Source organism: Aedes aegypti, chromosome 2 (genome assembly GCF_002204515.2).
Source record: "Aedes aegypti strain LVP_AGWG chromosome 2, AaegL5.0 Primary Assembly, whole genome shotgun sequence".
Lineage (NCBI taxonomy): Eukaryota > Metazoa > Arthropoda > Insecta > Diptera > Culicidae > Aedes > Aedes aegypti.
The window spans coordinates 56,239,198-56,256,177 of record NC_035108.1 but is presented as its reverse complement, the minus strand read 5'-3'; the positions used below and the strand labels follow the sequence as shown (position 1 = coordinate 56,256,177).

At 40.0% G+C, this 16,980-nt stretch overlaps 3 non-coding genes across 3 annotated transcripts; 2 read left to right on the top strand and 1 right to left on the bottom strand.

The window, feature by feature from the left end:
• Positions 1 to 455: 455 nt before the first annotated feature.
• On the top strand, positions 456 to 529 carry Trnan-guu. Its single transcript has one exon. It is a non-coding gene; the product is annotated as a tRNA-Asn (tRNA).
• A 1,974-nt stretch (positions 530 to 2,503) lies between these two features.
• Positions 2,504 to 2,577, bottom strand: Trnan-guu. Its single transcript has one exon. It is a non-coding gene; the product is annotated as a tRNA-Asn (tRNA).
• A 14,102-nt stretch (positions 2,578 to 16,679) lies between these two features.
• Positions 16,680 to 16,753, top strand: Trnan-guu. The gene has a single exon. It is a non-coding gene; the product is annotated as a tRNA-Asn (tRNA).
• The last annotated feature ends 227 nt before the right edge of the window (positions 16,754 to 16,980 follow it).

The following is a 16,980-nucleotide window of genomic DNA, read 5'->3' as shown; positions in this document are numbered from 1 at the left end:
TAAACATATTTAATTTTAGTTAAAGATTACTTTTATGGATATAATTGATTTGCCTTACATTCTGTGTCCTCTGTGAAAAGCTAGGAGCAAAAACTCAAAATTCATAGTTCATCTCCTTTACTGCTTAAGAAATCATGAATTATAGAAGAAAATAAAATACAGTCAACAATAGTAATGCAATAATAGATACAACAATAGAAAAAAGAAACCCATACTTTTTGGGAAAGTAATGAGGTATGAAGGAAACTCGATATCATTGTGGTTTCATGAGCTGAATATTGAGTCGCGGTACATCGACTCTTGGAGGTTTTACTGTATAGACAACACACGAACAAGTTATCGTTCATAATTGATTAACAGCTCCATTACCGTTACTGATTCGCGTGTAATTTGATAAGGAATGTTGGATATCTTTTAACCATATGTAATGGCTGACGCATACCTATGTTATCAGAGCCTTCGTGGCGCAATCGGTTAGCGCGTTCGGCTGTTAACCGAAAGGTTGGTGGTTCGAGTCCACCCGGGGGCGGAATATTTTTGTCGAATGAGCAAAAAATCTTGTTGATATCGTAAAAATCTGTTTTTTATGACGTTTAAAATTCTATGCATTATTTAAATCTACTGTAATCGACGGTCATGGATATCGCCGTTGAATATTTTAATCAGTCTTCTAATTGGGTGATTGAGTGGAAATCAAAAGCCCATCTTGCGATTTAATTCGCCGCGATGTATCGCCCTTCCTTCCACATTATCAATTAATTACGCCAATGGTGAGAGAGACGCTCAGCCATTCAGTCAGCGAACTGAAGATCAATCTTCGCGTGGCAACCGAGTCGAAACAGTGATAATGCCTCTAATTACCGCCTCCGCCCCACATAAAAATGCGCATTCTCTTGTTCGGTGATGCAAATATGTGTACAGCATTGGACAATACATTTGAAACAAAATGGTAAAATTTAGCGGGTTAGATCTTATTGATTATTGATGGACCAATTTGAATGAAATTATCAAGGTTCTTCAAACATGGCTTGATTTTTAACATTATTTTTGAATGATTTTTTTCCAATCAAGAGTTTAAAAGCATAACGATTTACGTTAAGTGATTTTTTGACATTTTTTTTACAGATATTAAACATTTTAAGGCTTCAAATATGTTTAGCAAAGTTGTCGATTCAGACAAGATGAACAAGTTTGATAAATACCGTATTTTAGTGAATTTTTGGTTATAAGATCATTTTGTATGAAAAATAAAAAAATGAAACATATTGTCCAACACTGTAGATACGTACCGCCAACGTGCATTCAGTTTCGATTTCTTTCGATTTTCACACCCTACTTTCCGTCCGGCCGCGCACGCTCTCGGCGTGGGAAAAGCGATAACAGAGTTAGATCTTGAACCGGGCGTGCATTTTCCTGCTTCTGCCGGCAGCACTAACTAATTCAGATATCAAGCCTTTGGGTGGGGTGGGGCAAAATGTGAGCAACGCGAGTTTCGATCATTCAACGTGAGTGATTTTCGCTCAATTAAAATTCAAGTTGACCTTCGGTCAAATCACCTGCTGGTTCGAAAATTTCCCTTCATCGATTGGGTGTCAGTATCTTAAAAGAGGGGGCTGTTATTAATCGATAATCGATCCAGTCTAGTCAGGCGGCCCCCTAATGGCCGCCGCCGGTTGCAACATCTGGGTTGTGACATTCAATATTTCCGTGCAGGTAATGCAAAATGCGACAAAAGTGGTTCAATGTCCTGGGCCGGCTTCGGTACTCGTGGGGGTGGCAGTGATTGAAATTTTTGTGTTGGTATTAAAAGCAAGTTGCGGATTGATATCGAACTGTTCATGTCTGTTGTCGCATACAAATTATCAGATTTAACGAGCGACACTCAACTCTCTGTCATTTTTTTTCAAACCCTGAACTGAGATCGAATAAAACACATATCCTCGGGCGATAACCGTTTCCGTCCCACCTGTTGCTATGCTCGGATTTTCATCCGTGAGTATCGTACTCACACTTGACTGTCGAGAGTGAGAGCGTATATCTAGATATATTGATTGCAGACTGTGTCACCCATTGATTGGATGATTTGCATGAGAAGAATGGCAGTGATAAAGGTAATCACGGTACAGTGACGGTGGTTCAGTAAGCTGACCGAATGGGTTCTTAATAGAATATGAAATTCAGCAGAAATTTAGAACAAAATAGTAAAATTCAGTAAATTGAATAAATTTAATAAAACTCAACAAAATTTCTAGTAAAATGAAAAGAAATTTGAATTTCAAGCAAATGAAAACCGAATTTAGATTTATACCATTTAATTGCACTAGAGTTTGTATCCTTTGACAGATACGCGTATTTCAACCTCAACTGCAAGGCCGTCTTCAGTGTTGTGAACTAGACTCGACTTGTAAATTTGATAAAGTTCAGTAAAATTTAGAAAAAAAATTATTGAATATAGTAAAATTAAGTAAAATTTAGTAAAATGTACATTACCCAAAAAAAAATCCGCCCCCGGGTGGACTCGAACCACCAACCTTTCGGTTAACAGCCGAACGCGCTAACCGATTGCGCCACGAAGGCATATGCTTCTAATAACAGCTGCAGCTTTTGATGTACTCTTTCAGGCCGTTCATGTACTGCTTTGTCGATGTTCACAGTTTCTTTCAACTGGGCTGCGTCGTAAATTAGAAATCGATAACAATCCAGAACGAAAAAGCATGAAATGAAATTATCGGACGGTTAAAATGTTATTGGGGAGGCCGAAGTGAACCGAATGCTTCTATAGAGGATCTTCATCTTCATCTAGCAACTACAGAGGCTTATATAGAGAGATCCAAATACTCTTTTGGAGGGATCTGTCAGCACCTTTCTAATAATGTACTGCTTCAGTGGCTCATCTTGAACTATTCAAAGGATCATCTGGGAGAATCAAAGATACTCCCAGAGATCATCAAGATACTCTTTTGGAGATATCAGAAAGGTTCGTCGAAGAGTTCCAGGGACTCCTCTGGTTGTTCAGAACGAAACCAGAGGAGTAAAATTTAACTATACAATCACCCAAATACGGTAACATTTCTAGGTAAATAACTAGAATCTCATCTAGAGGAATCCAAATACATCTGTGAGGGATTTACTAACTCAATCAGATGGATCTACTTATCTGGAGAGACCCAGAAGCTCTTTGGAACGGATATACTAGCTCTTCTGGAAGAATCTACAAGCTATTCATGGAAAGATTTAGCACCCAGAAAAAAAATTCAGAACCTCATGTGAAGGAGACTCCAAAGGGATTCATGAATTTACCTACAAGCCGCTCATTTAGTGGGATCCAAATACTTCTATTATATTCTATTCTATCTAACTCATTCAGATGTTTTTTTTTTATAGCAAGAAGGTAAACTCAATTGCAGCAATCCAAAAACTTATCTCGTTGAAAACATAAATTTTGAGGAATTTTCTTCTCGAGACAAATCCGTAAACTCATCTGGACGGATCTATAAGATCCTCATAACGAGTTCAAGTTATTAATTTGAAAATATTTAGAGGTTTAACTGAAGGGGTCCATAGTCTCTCTTAAAATTCTCATCTGGAGGGTTCCAAAAGCTCCATCAGATGGTATCTAGTAGTTTCCTACAGAGAGAGATCCAGAGGCTCATCTTGAGGGATTCTTCGACTCATAAGAACAGGTCTAGAAGCGTATCTTGATGAATTCTAAAACTTCAGAAAACCATCCAGGAGATTCAGTGATTCATTTGAAGAAATACAAGGCTTCCCAAGAGTAATTCAGAACAGAACCATCTTTATGGATCTATAGACTACCTTCATCTGGATTCAAAGAACCTCCCTCGTCTGGAAGGGCCCAGAATTATATACGGAGACATCTCTAGTATCCAGCTAGAGGTTCAATTGCAGCAATTCAAAAATTTCTCTTGAAGAAACCAGAAATTCTGAGAAATCTACTTTTTTGGAGAGATCTTAAATCTCCTCTGGACAGATCTGCAAGTTCCTCTTGAAGGATTCAGGTGGTTCATTTGAAAAGAATCTTTTCTAAAGGCATCCATAGTTTTTCTTAAAATGTGCACAGACTTATCTGGAGGGATCCATAGGTTCCTTCAGATGTTATCTAGTAGTTTCCTACAGGGAGGCATCCAGATCTTGACTCATCATAAGTCGTCTCTTGACGAATTCCAAGACTTCGTCATCCAGAAGATTCCCGTTATTCGTTTGAAGAAATACAAAGGCTCCTCAAGAGTAATTCAGAACCATCTTTAGGGATCCATAAACTACATACTCTCATCTGGATTTAAAGAACCTCCCTAGTCTGGAAGGGCTCAGAGTTCTATACGGAGACATCTCCAGTATCCAGCGACACTTCCAAAAAAATCCAACGACCCTATTGGGGAGTCCGAAGGGCTTCTTTGTAGGGATGTAGTTTTTTAAAGGCATCCAGCAAATACTTCTATAGAGGGATCTCATTCTAGGTGCTTTTATAGAAAGTTCTTCTTCTTCTTGGCATTAACGTGCCCACTGGGACAAAGCCGGCTACTCAGCGTAGTGTTCTAAGAGCACTTCCACAGTTATTAACTTAGAGCTTTCATTGTCTAAATTGCCATTTTCGCATTCGTATATCGTGTGGCAGGTACGATGATACTCTATGCCCAGGGAAGTCAAGGAAATTTCAATTACGAAAAGATCCTGGACCGACCGGGAATCGAACCCAGGCAACTTCAGCAGGGCTTTGCTTTGTAGCCGCGGACGCTAACCACTCGGCTAAGGAAAGTCCCCCTTTATAGAAAGTATTAAGGTCCAATACTGGGCAGCAATCCAAAAATGTCTCTTAATGAACACAGAAATTCTGTAGAATCTACTTTTCTAGAGATTTTTTCCTCTGGAGGGATCTACCAGTTCCTCTTGAAGTATTCAGGATAGTTTTTCTAAAAAAAATCTCAGACTTGGCTGGACTCAGCTTAGGATCCTACAGGGTGACGTCTCTCGAGAAACTCCAAGAAGATTCCAGTGGTTCATTTGTGGAAATGCAAATGCCTCTCAATAGTAATTCAGAGCCATCTCTATGACTATGGATCCATAGACTGCCCTCATCCGGATTCAAAGAACCTCCCTCGTCTGAAAGGGCCCAGAGTTCTATCTGAATGGCTTTTTTGTAAGGTCCGTTCTTCGAAGAGTCCGAATGGCTTTTTTGTAGGGATGTAGTTCTCTAGAGGCATCCAGCAGCTTCTAGGGAAAGATCCATAGGATCATCTTGAGAGATTCAGAAGCTCATACGGAGGCATTTGGACCTTTTATACAATACCCTATACCCTAGACTCTTCTCAGAGGTTTCTGAATTGACAGCATGCTTATGTTTAGCACAAACAGAATGTCCCAGTAGTTCTCCATGGATCTATTTGCTCGTCTAGAAAGCTCAGGAGCTTGTTTGAAATTATTTAGAGGCTTAAACAGAGGGAGCCAGATACTCATCTTGAGGGATTGAGAGGCTCATCTAGAGGGATCCAGAAGCTCCTTTAGATAGTATATCCAGTACCGTACAGATATGGATCCAGAAGATCATCTTGAGAGAGGTTCAAAGGCTCCGTTGGAGAGATTTATATGCTCATTATTTCCCAGACGGACCCAGAGTTTCCTAAATTGAATAATCATAAAAGAACCTAAAAATTCTTAGGTATAACACAAACAGGATAATCGTGTAGCTCCTCATGAAGCATCCAGAGGCTCCTTTGGAGAGATACAGAGGCTTACCTAGAAAGATCCAGAGAATCATCTTGAAAAATCTATGTGGTCATCTGGAAAGGTCCGAAGACTCCTTAAGATGACATCTAGCAGCTCCCTACAGGGATGGATTCAGAACCTCATTTCGACGGCACGGCGAAATCGGCTTATTTTGAGGAATTCAAAGAATTCAAAGCCTCTTCCAGAATATTTTAGAGACTGAGGAATACAAAGACTCCTTAGGATGAATCCAGAAGTTCGTCTGAATGAATCCATAGGCCCCCCATAGTCTGGACTCATCTTCCTTGTCTGAAAGGACCAAAAGGCTTATCTGGAGGAATCAGAACGGCAGCGGGTCTGAAAACTTTTCTAGTCCACAGGGACACTTCTAGAGAAACCCGAAGGCTCGATTAGAGGGATCCGAATGGGTTCTTTTTTTTTACCAATTCATTTATTTAAGGCTCTATCGCGTTTAACGCTTTACAGAGCCGAGATTCATTTTTGTACTTTTTTACAATTGTTTAACTTCTTAAGTACCAAGTTTAGTCCGGGTTGGAGCCAGGGTACTCGTGGCAACTCGAGGTTAGTGGTCACAAATATTTTTAGGAAGGGCTAGGTTGGGATTGGGTTACAGGGTTCTTTGCAGCTCATCCGGGTGGTATTTCATGGTTGCTCGTTTGTCGTGTCATGGCGTATACCAACTTCATGTGGGTTTTCGATTGCCGGATGGCCAGGAACATCAATCCAACACAAATGGGACATAACACAGAGAGAAAAAAAAAACTGGGGAAGAGAACACAAGAGAATTAAACTTTTATACAACACAAGCGAAGATAATCGTAAATCGACAACATGTAGACGAGATCGCGGGAGCCCAACACATCTCTAACTGAAACATAGGGTTGTCTACCTCGGGCCACAAGGGTATCCATAAGTTGTGCTCTGGAGGCGTCCATATCCGGGCACTGCCAAACTACGTGATCGATGTCATCATAACCGGAACCACACCTATTACATATATTGCTCAGCGCGAGGTTGATCCTGTGCAAATGTGCGTCTAGCGAGTAATGGTTGGACATAAGTCTTGACATCACGCGAATGAAATCTCGACTTACATCCCAAATTTTCCACCACGCTCGCAAGGAAACTCTAGGGATTATGGAATGTAACCACCGTCCCAGTTGGTCATTTAGCCAGTCGCTTTGCCAACCGTGAAGAGAACTTTGACGTACTAAATGAAACAATTCATCGTGTGAAATTCTTCTATCATATATCTCACCTTCCTCAGCGCCCACCTTTGCGAGAGAGTCCGCCTTCTCATTGCCATAAATTAAGCAATGTGAGGGGACCCATACAAAGGTAATCTTATATGATCTTTCGACCAGTGCACACATCTGCTCTCTTATTTTTGTAAGAAAGTAAGATACATGCTTTACAGGTTTCATCGATCGGAGTGCCTCAATAGAACTGAGACTATCCGAGAAGATGAAGAAGTGGTCTGCGGGCATGTTAGAGATCATCCCCAAAGCGAAGTTGATTGCTGCCAGCTCAGCAACATAAACCGTGCAAGGTTCCTGAATGAATAGGTTCTTTGTAGAGATGTAATTAGCTCGAGGCATCCAGCAGCTTCTATGGAAGGATCTATGTATTTACCATGGATTACTAGAGGATATTATATGACCTTTCTAAGGAGATTAAAAGGATCCTCTTCTTTTTCCAGAGACGGATTATAGCTTCAGAATGATCAAGTAGATCTTCATGAAGCATCCAGAAGCTCCTCTGGAGGAATGTAGAGGCTTGCCAAGAGAGATCCAGAAAATCATCTTGAAAGATCTGGCGAGACTCAGAGACTCCTTACGATGACATCCAGTTGCTTCTTATATCGATGGGTCCAGAGGCTTATAACAAACGGAATGATCTGTATCTCTTCATGAAGCATCCAGAGGTTCCACCGAAGGGATATAGAGGTTTATCTAGGGGGATCCAGATAATCATCTTGAAAGATCTGGCTTTGTCCAGAGACTCCTTAAGAAGACATCCAGCAGCTTTCTACATGGATGGACTCAGAGGTTTCTCATAAACAGAATGATCCTGCAGCTCGTCATGAAGCATTCATAGGTTCCTCTGGAGGAATGTAGAGGTTTACTTGAAGAGATCCAGAAAATCATCTCATAAGATCTGACGAGAGCTAGAGACTTCATAAGATGACATCCAGTAGCTTTCTACATGGCAGGATCCAGAGCATTATCACACACGGAATGATGCTGTAGCTCTTCATGAAGCATTCCGAGGCTCCTCTAGTGGGATGTAGAGGTTTGGCTGGAGGGATCTAGATAATAATCTTGAAAGATCTAGCAAGGTCCAGATATTCCTTAAGATTATATTCAGTAACTTTTTATAGGTCTGGATTCTGAGACAAATAGAATGATCCTGTATCGCTTCATGAAGCATCCAGAGGTTCCCCTGATGGAATAAAGAGGGCTACCTATGGGAGTCCAGAGAATCATCTTGAAAGATCTGGCAAGGTCCAGAGATCCCTTAAGATGACATCCTGTAGTTCTCTACAGAGACTTATCACAAACGGAATGATCCTGTATCTCTTCATGAAGCATCCAGAGACTCCTCTTGAGGAATACAGAGGTTTACCTAGAGGGATCCAGAAAGATCCGGCGAGTCTCAGAGAATCCTCAAGGTGGTATCCAGTGGCTTCCTACATGGGTGGATCCAGAAGCTTATCACAAACGGAATGGTCCTGTAGTTCTTCATGAAGCAATCAGAGGCTCCTCTGGAGGAATTACCAATGGGAGTCCAGAAAATTTTCTTGTCAGATCATGCGAGGTCCAGGGATTCCTTAAGATGGCATCCAGTAGCTTCCTATATGGATAGATCCAGAGGCTTATCACAAACAGAATGATCCAGTAGATCTTCATGGAGCTTCCAAAGGATTTAAATAGGGATGGATCTAGAAACTTATCACAAATAGAATGATCCTGTATCTCCCCATGAACCATCCAGCGGCTTTTCTGGAGAGATTTTGAGGCTTACCTAGAGGGATCCAGGAAATCACCTTGGAAGATCTAGCGAGATATCCTTAAGATGGCATCCAGTAGTTCTCTACTTGGATGGATCCAGAGGCTCGTTTTGTGACTTATATATAAAAATCCAAAAGCTTATCAAAAGGGACCCAGAAGCTCGCCTGGAAAGATCCATATATTCCTCTAGAGGGTACCCAGAAATCCATCTAGAAGGTTTCAGATTGATAATGAAGATGGATCCAGAGGGTCCTCTTGTGACAATCCAGAGGCTTATCAAAAGAGATGCAGAAGCTTACCTGGTATAATCCAAAGGCTCCTCAGAGGGTTCCTGCAGAAGGTTCTAGTTTGATAATAAATATTTGAACATCTCGAGGCCTGTGTGGAGGTGTACAGTTCCTTTTCAGGAGAGAGGCTTATCAAGATGAATCTGAAGACTCCTTTAGAGGGTATCAAGAGATCTGGAAATCTTCTTAAAGGCTATCCACGGTATCTTCTAGAAATATCCTGGATAGCCTCTGAAGGAATCCAGAGATTCTTCTGGAAAGTTCCATAGACCACCCAGACAACCAGAAATCGCATGAAAGTTCACGTTACAACTCGTTTATTCATACTAATTACATCAAACTCGCTAAACACCGTGGATAAACTCGTCAGATTGATGACTTTCCTCGCATAAAACACTTCTTTTCTGAGTTCATTTGTACATTTTGTTTCGTCCCGTACACACGTACAAAGTAAGTCGGATCGATCCGTAGCAGCTGTCAAATCATCATTTGTTATCATAAGTTAAGTCGCATAATATAGCAGGTTAGTTCGGTAGAATATTTTTACACTCGCATTGTATGTTATTATTCATCACATAATATATGCACGCATATCGCCTCCACTTTTGTACGTAGAAGGCCGTTTCGCAACATCTTATAAGTGAAATTTTGCACATATAGAGCCTCCAGGTGATTTCGTTATACGTACATTTTGGTTGTCTGGGCATTGAGCATGCCATTGAGACATCCATAAAGGATCAAGTCATTCTTCTTGGGAGGTTCAGAGAATCTTAATCAATCCAAAATTCAATTCAAGTAGCATTCCTAGGCTCACCACAAATAGAAAGTCAGAAGCGTCTACGTCCCCCGCAGCCAGGAAGCAACGAACTCAACTCCCAACACTCGGATTACAGCGAAAGGAAAATTATATCTGCTCGTGCCAATGACGGCAATGTGTGTCGGTGTCAACCACTTCTTCCATCGTAACCAGACGAAGACTTGGTGGTGTAAGAAGCGTCTTCTGCTGCTGCTCCTCCCTAAGTATCCAGCACAAAGGCAGTAGGCTTAGGAGAACGAGTTCGAAAAACTTGAAAGAAGAAAAAATCGCGCATCGTCTTCGGTTCGGTCTGATCTAGTGTGCTCTGCTCGGAGGAAGGGTAGATAATTGCAGCAGGCTATCCGTTCCTCTTTGAGTCGCAGAGCACAGTGCAGTTTACGGGAGCATTTTTCCGTAGACATCGACTTCTGCTACCATGTTTATTTATTCGCAGCAAGTTGCACACACAGGTTTATTTTTTCACTTTTCATCACACGCACTTGCAGTTGGCAAACTGCTGGCAGACGGAATGCAGATAGGGTGACCAGATGTACTCTTTTTAGAGTAGTCTTTTACAGATATCACAAATTAAATTTAACTTTCGGTTGTTAATAGAATTAAGGCATAGTTTAATACGACTAACGAGCACGAATTTTAGAATCGAGAAAAAAATATAAGAGATTGACACAATTACATACGTAAAAAGCGTATTACCAAATTTTCAGGTTAGGCTGAGTGTACTCTTTAGTATTTTTTACAAAGTTCAAAATGTCGTGGAGAATGTACTCTTTTCAGTAATAGCAAACATGGTAACCCTGAATGCATCGAAGAGAGGAAATGCGAACAGGGGCATGAGGAAACATGATTTTCCAGCTCTATTGCCTACTAGATGTTGGTTGGTAGCTACTCATCGCTTGCTATGTTTGTCGCATCCGGTCTTCGCCTTAGTCGTCTTCTTCGCCTCTTCGGACCGGAGCTATTAAAAGTCGATGGGCTGACTGCACGACTCTCGCTCGAATCGAAGATTGCCATGGCCGCGGCAAAGGGCCCGAGACGAACGCGGGAAGATTGCGCGATAGATTCCTCCTCGTCGCCAACGCTTCCTCCGTCATTGCGCTACAATTCCTACAGTAAGGTACCTCTGATGAAACAGAAAGCCGATTCTACTCCGAGTGGTCTTTGTTCAAATTTCACAGGAAACCATCTGCTGAGATGAAGAAAGGTATTGCAGTTCTTGGCGGCTTACGATTGGATACAATCGTAGAACAATAACCTTTACGAGCTCCTGAACTCACGATTCTAATTTACCTGTTTATGATGAGGCAATTCCGGCTCCTCCTGCTCCGACGTCAATCAAATCAACAGATCTTCAAATGTCAAATAGACACGAGTACACTGGAACCTTAATTTACGAAACAGGATCGTTAAATGGAGTTCGTCGAACGCTGTACTGTTAACATCCTTACAGTTCTTGGTCATCCAGGACAGTTATTGCTCTAGTAGATTTCAGGATCTATATTCCTGCAAGTTTTTGGATGACTTGTACCTTCTGTTGTTTTCATCAAGATAAGTAGATAAATTCTTCAATCTTTCCTGAGCATGCCCTACATTCAATAATCTTCAATAGATAACAAATAGATTGTTAATATATTTCAAGACCTATATGTCAGGAAGTTCTTGGATGGTTCAGATTATACACAATTTCTTACATTAAATTCGATCCAGATTCCATGAAGTTTGCTTATTGGATTACTATGGACATGCACTGCATAATAATCAACCAGAATATCCCTTGTTCCGTCTGTAGATCTATAGACATGTATTTCAGGAAGTTCTTTGATAGCTGAGAACATCTTTTGAAAAGAACAATGCCACAAAATCAAACCACCTTATTTCCCTGAACTTCTTTGACTATGCAAAGATTTTAGAAGTTTCAAAGATCATGTTTGTAGATCTGAAGATCATATTCCAGAGTATTCTGGAGTATGGGAATTGAATCGTCTAAAAGTCAAATACTTCATAAAACGACGTCTCAGTTTACTCAGAACTGGATCTTCTCCAACCTGGAGCTCGTTTGATGTTGCACACTTCCTCAAGGGAGTGCGTATGCACCAGTAGATGCAACCGCACTGACGTCTTTCAAACATCGAGCGCACTCTGAATGTTCCTTGACGGAATGGGGTCAACTCGAGCCGGACGGAGCGGAGCGCTCGGAACCTTGACTCTGATCTAATAAAGTCTGAATCACCCAAGCAGCCAGCAGCAGCATCAACGCCATTAGTATGCAAAAACTAGGATGCCTTACGTCGTCGTCGTGACTCTTTGGTTGAGAAAAGTGCATATAGCCATCGCCTTCGTCTTCGTCGTTAGTTGATTCACGGAGCGCACCTATTTTCAGACCGTAGATCACCAAGATGGGGACTTCCCGTCCCGTGTGTGTAGTTTGCTCATCATCAATCTAGCCTCTCAGCAGGGCTGGTAGCAGGTCTCGATTTTAAGTCTCTAAATATATTCAGTTCTATGTAAAGCCTCTTTATTACCAAAATGGTCTTTAAAGTCATTTTTTTTTTCATTTTCTACGTGTGGATGACAAATTTATAGAGACTTCAGAGTTTTTTACGAGTCTATTCCACAGTTTCTTCAAGAATTTCATTACGGATTTCTTTCAACAATTCTTCTAACGATTTCTCCAGAGCAGGCATTGCATAATTCGTTCTCAATTGATTTCGAAGTACGATCAAAGCAAGCGAAGAAAAACATCGTATCTGTGTCGGTTAATGATCGCAATGTTTCACAAGTTGTAACAAACTTGATAAATAGCAGCAGCGAAGGAAAGCCATAAAGAGAGAGCGATGATAAAACCAATTTTTCTCGCTTATTTACCATAAGGGGTAGATGTTTTACTTCACTAGCATGATAAACAATCCTCGAACATCCTATGGTAAGACTGACTCCAGATTTGAAGCTTGTTTAGAAGGGTTTAATCATGCACTGTCATTCCCCCGATATAATCAAAGCTGTAGCAGTAGGCGATAAACAGACTCTCATGATGTGTTGCGGATCATGATTGTTACAGAGAGAAATAAGTGAGAGGTACTCTCTATTTTCTCAGAATTCAACCCCTGCTCCAGAGGTTTCCTCTAGAAAACTATCACAATCTCTCCAGCAATACTTCTAGACATTACATGACCAACTCTCTCCAGCGATTCCTCAAAAGATATTTAGAGGAATATGCGAACTTTCTACAGAAATAACTATAATAACCGGCCAATTATCCTTACTAGGTTTTCTTGCAATTGATTTTTTTTTTCAGTTATTCTTTCACAAATTTCTCCAATTTATACAAAAAAAAAATCCACAAGATTTATTTCAGATTTTTTGAAGAAATTTGTTTGAGGATTTTTATAGGAAACCCAACTCCTTCAGGAGTTTCTACGCCGATGTTTTTTAGTTATTCTTCCAGCCATTTTCATAAAGATACCTTCGAGAACTTATTCATAGTTCATTCCAGAAATTGCTTAAAAAATCCGTCACAGTTGTTCCAGGAAATCTAATAAGAACTCTTCCAGGATGCCCTCATGAAGTTACTGCAGTCATTTCTCTAAGAAACTCCCCAGCATTCCATACAAGAATTACTTTCGCACCCTTCCAAACATTGCTCGAAGACTTTATCTTGTTAAGTCTGCCATACATACCAAGTGCATTTTTCGAGTTTCGATGAATTTTCCGTAATCTCAACAGCTGAACATTTCTGTAAATTGAAGTAAGTCCGTAGCAAAGTTACAGATTCATCTAAAACTGAAAATAAATGTCAATTATATCACCGAACATTAGCTGTTGGGTTCCCACTCAAATCCATAAATCTAAATGTGTAAAGTATCACACCAGCAGGAAATACAACAATTATTCCAGTAGTTCATCCAATCTCTATACAATTTCTTCAGGAAACTCCGACGTTTTCAAGAAATTTCATCAGAAAATGTTGCAAGATAATATTCACGAATGTAATTATTTTCTTCAATAAATATCTAAATTTCTAGATTTATCTGTCTGACAGTAAAGCTTTGAAATGTTGTACCAATATGTTTTTCTCTGAGCACTACGACATAATTTGCAGAGCCCTACAACAGTTAATTCGAAGGTAAGAACATTACAACTGTAATTTTGATGTACCACAATGAATCATACAACAACTATTCAGTAGAACATTAAATAATTTCCGGGTAACAGTCTACTCTCTGATTTGTAGAATGTTCTGGAACTTTTCAAATGTTTCACAGCATAAGAAACGCTACAACAGCATTAAGGGCTGTAATGATTTGTGATTATAACATTGTTTAACATTTTTTGCGAAGTCAACGTGTTTAATGGACCAGGCTTCTTCCTTGCTCTTGACTTAACCTCTTTCTCCCCCTTTTACTGAGCAACTACAAAAGAGAAGCGATGTCACCCACAAACTGAGCGTACTTGATCTGTGAGATGAAGAGTTTACACGTTTGTCTTTGCTTATTTTCATTCCCACAGTGGTAAAGAGTTTGTTTTGACAACCTCAGTGCTTAAAAGAGAAAGATTTTATTTTCTCCCTTTCTCAGTTAGGGGGAGAGCATTTTTTCCCATTTCTCAGTTCGGGGAAGAGCATTTCCTGACAGCTCTTCGTTGTCTCTTTGTAGCTTTTTGCCCAAAAGTGCAAAGAGGACAGCGAAATCATGCTCTTGCGTTGACGGAGAAACCAACCTCAGTTCATCCCAAAAGCAATGATGATGTGTTTGCAGAGCTTCGCAGTAAGCTAGAGCTGTCAAATGGAAGATGTGCGATTGGATAGAGCCAACGTTTCTCTCCACTCTCTCAACCACGGATTATTCAACCAACATCGAATGCTGACTCATAATTGTTATGAGCGTACGAGGTCGCTCCATCTATCAGATCAAGATGAGCAAAATAAAGCCTGAATGGAACATGGTTGAAGCATCAATTTAGGCGATTTTACCGCCATAGCATGTCGATGTCGGGCAAATTAAACAAAATTATAACCATATCTTATACTTCATTTCCACTGAAACGGAATGTGGCCCTCAGCTTAGTGCTTGAAAAAAATTCTACAAGATTTTTGTAACATTTCTAGACAATTTGAACTCCAATGAATTCTTTAAAAAATATCTGGATTAATTATTTGAGTAATTCCTGAAGTTATTACGAATTTTCATAACTTTTTGCCGACCCAAGTAACATTGGTAGCTGAATAATAGTTTATTCAGCTGAAAAGATGCTGTATAAACAGAATTTATGAATGGATATGAATGGATGTTTGAAGCCACTGAAGAAATGTCTGAAAACATATTTGGAGTTTTTACTGAAGAAATTCTTCATGCAATCTCTGGAGTAATTTCTAGGAAGATCGTTTGATTAAAAATCCAGGCATTCACATTGTAATACAATTTTGTAATGAAATTTGTGAAAGAATTCTTCTTCGTTTTTTGGCAGAGTTCTTGGAATAATTTATGAATAATTTATGAACGGTGGGTTTTGTTCCATGAGAAACGTAATACGAAATCCCTGAAGAATTTTCTTTAAGAATATCCAGCGTATTTCATTAAGGTATTAATAGCTGAATCTTTGATAAATAATTCGAAGAACCAATAAAAACATTAATTAAATTCATGAAAGTTTTTCTATGAAAATACCCGTGAATTTAAAACTAAAACAAACTTTGTGAATTTGTAGAAAATTTTCTACAAAAATCCCTAAAAAAGTCTCATTATCTAAACTTGGTTCTCGCAACCCCAGATCTGTCAGCACGTCGCTTCATATGTACTACGAGCAGACCAGACATTGTAGGGTCGCAAAAACGAAATTTGAGAAACGATTACCTGGAAGAATCAATGAATCCTTGCGAGATGTCTCCAAAAATCATGTAGCGGAACTTTTGAAGGAAGAAGAAATTCTTGAAGGAATCACTGTTTGGACTTCTGGAGAAATCTTCGCAGTAATATCAGAGGCAAATTTCAGAATTCATTAGTGTAGAAATTCCCGTTGAAAATTATGGAAAATTCTTATATTCATACGTTCGATACTTTTTGTCGGGATGTCACGAGGAATTCACAAAAACTGCTAGAAATGTCTGGTTGGATATGTTGAAAAATCTCTTAAAAACTCTTGTCATCTGGTTTCTTATTGAGTTCTTGGTTCCTGTTTGGTTTCTATCTGTTTTTTTTTCTTCCTATATTAAGACTCTCAGTCGCTACCAGCCCTGCACTGACGACCGATCTCGGTACGATTTCGCAGTGCGGTGCATTGAATTAATCAGGGAACGCATTTAGAGATGCACCCTGATGCTGCTCTCTGGAGTGTGAGTCGGAGTCGGAGATTTATTTATATAGGAGGAAAAAAGGGTTATAATTTTAGCCAATGAGGGCAGGAAGTGCGTGTAACCTGTGATATGTCGTCGTCGTTACGTTAGCGAGTCGGGAAAGGCAGTGACAGTCAGTTTTGATTGATTTGACAGGCTGCTCCTCGAAAGAGAGTTTCAAGTTTATGAGTTCTAAAGCGTGCCATTTTGGCGTGGACTAGATAAGATTGAGGGATTGCGCGGAATTTAATTTGTGTTATGGCAATTAAAGCATGTGCACAGGAATAGAGACTGACAACCACGATTGAAGTTGAACTTTACAGAATTAATGACGCAAAAGATCATACCATTGGCACATTTATGTTTTTTTTTTCAAATTCTGACCGAATTAAAACCGTAATAAAACTAGCAATGTTGATTTAAAACCTATCACGTGAATCGCTGTGAGTAAATGGAGCATTGTCGAACGAGCAAATGAGTTCGTTTGTTATCAAGCCTTCGTGGCGCAATCGGTTAGCGCGTTCGGCTGTTAACCGAAAGGTTGGTGGTTCGAGTCCACCCGGGGGCGGGATGCTTTTTTAATAATGAACTTAACGTTTCGATTGTCTGGTGGAGTGGAAATCGGTATTGGTATGAGAGAAGAATATTGAAGATATCTCGCTGAACTTTACTGTCGTTCTACGCATATTTGTCCTGCGGTCCATAAGGTTTACATAGAACATGGGACAGGTAGGCGTAGAAGGGCAGTTTACTAAAGCACCTAGGTAACAATACGATATTCTCTCCTCTCTCGCC